Source organism: Sapajus apella, unplaced genomic scaffold (assembly GCF_009761245.1).
Source record: "Sapajus apella isolate SASKATOON/1434 unplaced genomic scaffold, GSC_monkey_1.0 scaffold62, whole genome shotgun sequence".
NCBI classification, from domain to species: domain Eukaryota; kingdom Metazoa; phylum Chordata; class Mammalia; order Primates; family Cebidae; genus Sapajus; species Sapajus apella.
The window spans coordinates 2,959,727-2,965,540 of record NW_022437002.1 but is presented as its reverse complement, the minus strand read 5'-3'; positions in this window follow the sequence as shown (position 1 = coordinate 2,965,540).

Sequence of the window (5,814 nt, the reverse complement as noted above, 5' to 3'; positions counted from 1 at the left end):
CATTTCCTTTACAGGCCTCAATTCTCTTCTCTGTGAAATGGGCAGTTAAAGTAGGCCCTGCCTGCTCTGTCCATTCTAGTTCACAGGGAACAAGCTTCCAGAATGTTCTTAGCCTCATCCACGCACGATGTCAGGATGAAGCATCAAGCTGGAGCTCAGGAGCTTGGAGCCTCTCCTGCCAGGTAGGGCTCAGCCACTGCAGGACCACTTCAGAGCGCCCAATTCTCCAAGGCCTGCCTGCATGGCCCAGGGGAGATGTCACCACCACCACCATGAAGTCTTTCTAGATTCTCTCTGAGAGGAGGTAGGTCCTCTCTGGCCAGACTCCCTGTTTTTTTCTTTGTTTTTGTGGGACAAAATCTTGCTCTGCTGCCCAGGCTGGAGTGCAGTGGCACGATCTTGGCTCACTGCAGCCTCAGCCTCCCAGGTTCAAGTGTTCTCGTGTCTCAGCCTCCCGAGTAGCAGAGACCACAGGTGCCCACCACCACAGTCAGCTAGGGTTTTATATATTTTTTTGTGGAGAGGGGATTTTGCCATGTTGCCTAGGCTGGTCTTGAAGTCCTGCGTTCAAGTGATCTGCCCTCCTCAGCCTCCCAAAGTGCTGGGATTACAGGAGTAATCAGAGGTGGCACTGCCAACCTCTGATCAAAGTCAAAGGTGGCACTGCCCAGCCCAGTCCACCTCTGACTTTGCTGGACTCAGGCAATGGCATCTGGTGGGGTGGTGGGATAGTGAGGTGGTGGCTTGGTGGGGTAGCGGGGTGAGGGGTGGCAGGGTGGCGGGGTGGGGGGTGGCGGGGTGGCGGGGTGGGGAGATGGGGGTGGAGGGGTGGCGGGGTGGCAGGGTCGGGGTGTGGCAGGGTGGTGGGGTGCTGGGCTGCCGTTCAGAGGCACATTTGCTGTAAAATGAATAAAGCTGATGTTTCAGGGCCCCTCACTTGCCTAGCCCCTTTCCAAACCCTTCTTCCCAACTGTGTACTCCAGATCCCTTCAAAGCGTATAAGCTTCAGAACCCACGGAGGTGGGACCCATCTTTTTTCCGCTCCTACCCAGCTTGGGGTCCCAGAGCCCTCCTCTCCTGTCAAGCATCTGCCGGTCTGAGACTTCTTCAGCTGCGGGCCCTGCTGAGGTCTACGCAGCCTCTTCCCTCCTAAATGGCCACCCCAGGCCTTGCTCTGTGGCCTACAGTCCACTGAGCTCAAACAGAATCTGATCCCCCTCCTCGCACACCAGCCCTGAGGGGCCTCTCAGGAATGCTTTGGACAGTTTGCAAACCCTCAGCTCGCAGACCTAGGAGAGGCCTGAGTTCAAATCCCACCCTGTGCCTGGCAGCCGTGTGTCCTGGGTACCACCCTCTCATCCTACAAAGACTTTCCCGGTACACAGGGAGGTTAGGGAAGGCTGGCCCAGCCCAGCTCAGTACCAAGGGCAGGGGCGTGGCTCTGTGAGACCCTTACACAGGCCAGGTCCCCTGGGTGGGGAGGCCAAGCCTTCTCACTGGTCACCCTGACCCCACCACAGGCCTTGCAGATCCTTCCTCAGTGAGATGTCTACTCACTGGGGCAGACGGCCTCCGACTCTCCTCAAGTTCCCCTAGGAGGACTCGGGTCCTCCTGATCTGGAGTCCTCTTGTCAGTTTTGGTTCCTCTTGTCAGTTTTGGGGGTCACTGACCTCCAGGACTGCTATCACTTGGATTTTCTCAGAAGCAAGCCTGGGCTGTGGTCTCCGTCCTGACTCTTGGGCAAGACTGGAAGTTGTGATGGGAGATGGTTGGGGTGAGGGCGAGCAGGATGGAGATGGGGTGGCCAGGGGAGGCAGGGACTTCTTTTGCGAGCCCTGTGATTGCCTTGAGATGAGAAAACACTTGTGTTTGGGAGGTCTGGTAAGGATCACAAAGTCCCCTCTGCCTGTGGGGGACAGCACAGCACAGGGTGAAAAGCCAGGGCTCTGTCATTACATGCCTGGTTCAAATCCTGGCTACTCACTTCCTGGTGTGTGACCTGGGACAAGTTACTGAACTTCTGCGAGCCCCAGATTCCCCAACTACTTAAAATAGGATGAGGTAGAGAGCAAGTACATGGACGGGGCTCGCTGTAGCCAGACACCAGTGCTGGCAGCTCATCTTGTCCTCACTGTAGCAGCCCTGGGAGTCGAGTTTCCTTTTTGTGCCCAAATTATAGGCCTGTGGGGAGGAGTAAATGAGGGTGTGCTTGGCAAGTGCTCAGCACAGTGCCTGGCAGGTAGTAAGGCCTCCATCAATCTTGGCTTTTAGGATGCCATGGGATTTCTGGGGCCCAGAGAGCTGGTCGGCTTAGCCAATCCCCTGGGGGACAGGTAGAGTCAGGTGACAGCAACTGAGCACCCACTCTGTGCCAGGCCAGGGTGTGCCACTCGGAATAAGGCATCTCAGGCTCATCAGAGCATCTCTGAGTCCACTCAGTTGCTTGGTTAGATCTAGGAGGCGCTGTAGGGCAGAGAAGGCTCTGACTGGGGTGGGGGTGAGGTGGAGGGTTGAGATGCAGCCGCTAGGCGTGCCTTGTGGGGCTGCCCAGGGGCCAGACTGCATCCGAGTATGTGTGCATGTTGGTGTGACTGTGAATCCCTGCAGTGACTCTTTAATTCATTCATCAAACACCTCACAATGCACCTCTGGACCTGGCATTGCAGTGTAACTGTTGGCCTGGGTCAGGATCGTGGCTCTCGTGGTCAGCTGTGTCGCCCTGCCGTGTCTCCTCTCTTCCCTGCGTGTTGGTTTTTCATCTGGAAATGGGGGTAATATCAATGTACATGTTGTAGAGCAGTCAGTACCTGGCTCATAATCAGCTCCACTTGGGCTCTTCTATGGCTACTGCTCATTTGGGACACTGAATGCTCCCACTTTTGAACAAGACAGACAGTAGGGACTGAAAGCAGAGTGAGGAGTGCAGGATGAGTGTGATCAGGGTACCAGCAGGACAGGACCAGGTCTGATCAACCCAAGGACAACAGGAAGACTTCCTAGAGGAGGCAGTGCGTATTCTAAAGGCCAGAGGGGGCTGGTGAGTGTTGTGCCAGGAGGGGCCAGAAGTGGGTGCCTGTGGGTGAGGTTATGGTGCTGTGAAGGGAGACCCTGACTATGTGGGGGTGTGGCTCCAATGCACAAGGAGGCCTGGGGGAGGGTGACTGTGCAGATGCCCATGTGCTTGAGGGCAGGCAAATGTGTGCATTGGTGAACCCCAGGGAGACCCGGGATGGTAGGAGCAAGATGAGAAGGACCTTCAGGGGCCCAGACCTGTCTCAGTTCTGGCTGTGACCAGTGTCTTTGAAGAGCAGCAGATGGCGCTCCTGGCCTATCCAGGCCAAAGAATCTCCACTGCCCCGCCCCCTACTTCCTTCCCAGGATGTCAGGGAAGTGGGGTTGCTGCTTCCAGAAGTTTCAGAACTGTCAGGAACCTCTGAAGATGGGCCATGCTCACTGCCCGCCTTACTCATGGAAATCATCCTAATGTCTCCCTGCTGGATAGCTCTCTGATCCTTGAATATCTCTCAAGACAGGGTACTCACTACCTCTTTAGAACAGCTACTGCTGTCTGTGGCCAGCTGACATCTGGCTCCTCTTAATCCCCACTCTAACCCTGCCGGCCCTTTGGGAGCTCTTCAGGACCGGTCTGTTCCTGGGGTCTGCTCGGCCTCACGAAAAAATGATGTTATCTCCACCCTGTAAGCTTCATCCTAGCCACCTTTGTCAAACTCCATTGCCATGGCAGGGAAAAGCTCATGTAATCCTCACAGCCTGGCACCTGGCCTGGCACACAGCAGGCACTCAATTTATATTTGCTAAATGAATGAATGAATGAACTCTGTGTGATCGGGAGACTGAGGCTCAGAGATGTTAAGTCACACATCCAACACAACACAGCTCATAACTGGCAGAACTGGGATTGAACCCAGCACCTGCCCGACCCAGAGCCAGAGCTCTCCAGTTCCAAGCTGTGTTACCACAACAGAAACCAGCTTCCCACCTACTGCACCCCATCACCCTCCCCATGGTGCCAGTCAGAATTCCAGAAAAATTGGGAATTGAATTTTCAGAGGCTGGGACCTCAGAATTCCTAGTTGGAAAGTCTTCCTGTCTTCCCTTTCTAGGATTCCTGTTGAAGGGTGGAGAGCTGGCCTTACATACCCTGTAGGGACGGGGCTTTCCCTCCCTTACGGGGAGCCCCTTCTAATTCATCTCTACTTTATGTTGAGTTGACCTTTGTCTTCTGGTTCTCCTCCCAAGGGCCCTGCGGGACAAGTTCAGTTCCCCCCAACACCAAAAACCCATGGCTGGTCCCCCAGAGTCTCTTCCCCCAGGCCTGCCCCTCCATTCAGCCTGGTTTTGGTTCCCCTTTCCTCGAGGGAATTGTTACAGTTTCAACGCAGTTTCATTCCTGTTTCCTCATGGCAGGCCCTAAGCTGAGTGCTGGGACGCTGGGGCCAGAGAGGAGAGTGGGTGAAGGTGGAGACATCCAGCCAGCTGTTATCAGCAAACAACCTCTTCTCGCTGGCTCTCAGCTTCCCCATCTTGGAAGTGGAGATATTGACAGCACCGACCTGATGGGGTTCCTGAGAATCCAGATAACACATGAAAGCGTTGGGCCCCTGGCATGGGGTCAGGGTTCAAGAAATGTTTGACTCTCTCCCATCTTCCCCCAAAACACTTGGATGGGGGTGAGCCCCAGTAAGTGGGAAACACATCAATGATTAATGCTCAAAGTTGAATTGAACATCGACATCACGCCAAGCCCTGTGCTGGTGTTGGGGACATAGCAGTGAACAAGACAGATACAAACCCCCGCCCCCACTGGGGCTCACGTGCCATTGGAGGCTTGGGTAAGTAAGTACAGCGTAGGGTGTTCGGCTGGGGATGAAGTTGCAAAGGGGGAAAACGCACCGTGACCGCACAGGGTCGAAAGACCAGCAGGGGTAGAGACCGCCACTCAGAGACATACTTTTTTCACCACGCTGCACTGGAGAGTGTGGTCCCACTCTACCATGGGGGATCTGAGTCTCAGAGAACCGGGGGCCTTGCTGGAGGCGCACAGATGGCGAGGAAGCAGCTGGCGCTCACGTCTGCCGTGGCTTTTCTTCTGCAGATCCCAGTGACAGGGCCCAGAAGTCAACACCCCTATGGTGCCCTGGGGAGACTGAGGCCCACAGGGGCCGGGCCTGATCTGAGTTCACACAGCCCCTGTGTGTCCTGGAGACGTGAAAACCCGTGGTCTTGGATGACCTCTGGCCCACTGGGGGGACTGGCTGAGTGTGTGAATGTGGCAATGGGAGTCCAGGAAGAGACACGTGCGTGGAGCCCCACGGGGCAGACTGTCGATGAAAACGCCCCTGCCAGCCCTCCGCTCGGAGCCTCGAGGAGCCAGGCCCGGGCCCTGGCACCCCACGCGGGACCCTTCCCTTCCCCCCACCACGGCGGCCGCCGAGGTGTGTCCAGCCGGCTCCACACCCTCCAGCCCCGGGCTCGGCGAGGCCAGTGCCCACTCGGCGGCTGGGCCGCTCCCTCCGGGCGGAGGCGGGGGCCGGGCCTGGGGCGGGAGGGCGCGGAGCCCGCGGGGGGCGCACTGGCCCGCCCCGCCCCGGCCCCTCCTCCCGCTCCGCCCGCGCTGGGGGCGGCCCGGCGGCGGCGGCGGCGGCGCACGCTTCCTGCGGGCGCGGCCGCTGTGGGCGCGGAGCTGCGAGGCGGAGCCGGGCGGCCGAGCCGGGAGCCCGCGAGCCGAGAGCGCGTCGGTCCAGCCGCCGGGCCGCGCCGCCCGCCGCCGAGCAGCCGCCCCGCGCCGCGCC